Raw genomic sequence first — 615 nt, 5'->3', positions numbered from 1 at the left:
TACCTAAACGTACTTTATTGTACTCTAATACATTTCCCAAAGTTTCAGCTCGATATTTTATTTACAAAAAAAGTTCTTAGGTTCAAAAAAAACATTCAGTGATCTGAAAAACTGTGGTCGGTAATATAGGTATTTAGGTGTGTCACATGCCCTTAAGGGCATGTGATACTTACAGTTTTCCCTTCTTTTTTTCCACAAAAATGAAAATTTTGAAAAACTGAATTCGGAGATGCTATAAAACATCATAACGGACGTCCCCAGACTCTTTTTTGAGGGATAATAACAAAAAAATTTATTGTGCTAAATAAAAATGTTATGCATATGCATTATTTCGAGGTTACGTCGTTTTTCATCTCTGCCTTTCCGATAATCTGGAAATTATTTATGAAATAAACTTTTTTGATTGCCTGCAAACAAGGTTAGTTCCAGGAGATTAGTTACTCTGTTTATTTGTAAGTCCAAAATTTTTGGACAAAAATATTGTGTAGTTTGGAAGTAACGCTCGGGAGAATTGTAACACACATAACCTCGAAATATACACACATTGTTAGGAAAATAAATTTTTTTTTGAAAAACAAAACACAAAAAAAGTGTGCGGGGACGTCCGTTAGCATG

The sequence above is a fragment of the Belonocnema kinseyi genome, chromosome 7, assembly GCF_010883055.1.
Source record: "Belonocnema kinseyi isolate 2016_QV_RU_SX_M_011 chromosome 7, B_treatae_v1, whole genome shotgun sequence".
Lineage (NCBI taxonomy): Eukaryota > Metazoa > Arthropoda > Insecta > Hymenoptera > Cynipidae > Belonocnema > Belonocnema kinseyi.
The sequence above is the reverse complement of the archived record's forward strand: the minus strand, read 5'-3'. Positions refer to the sequence as shown.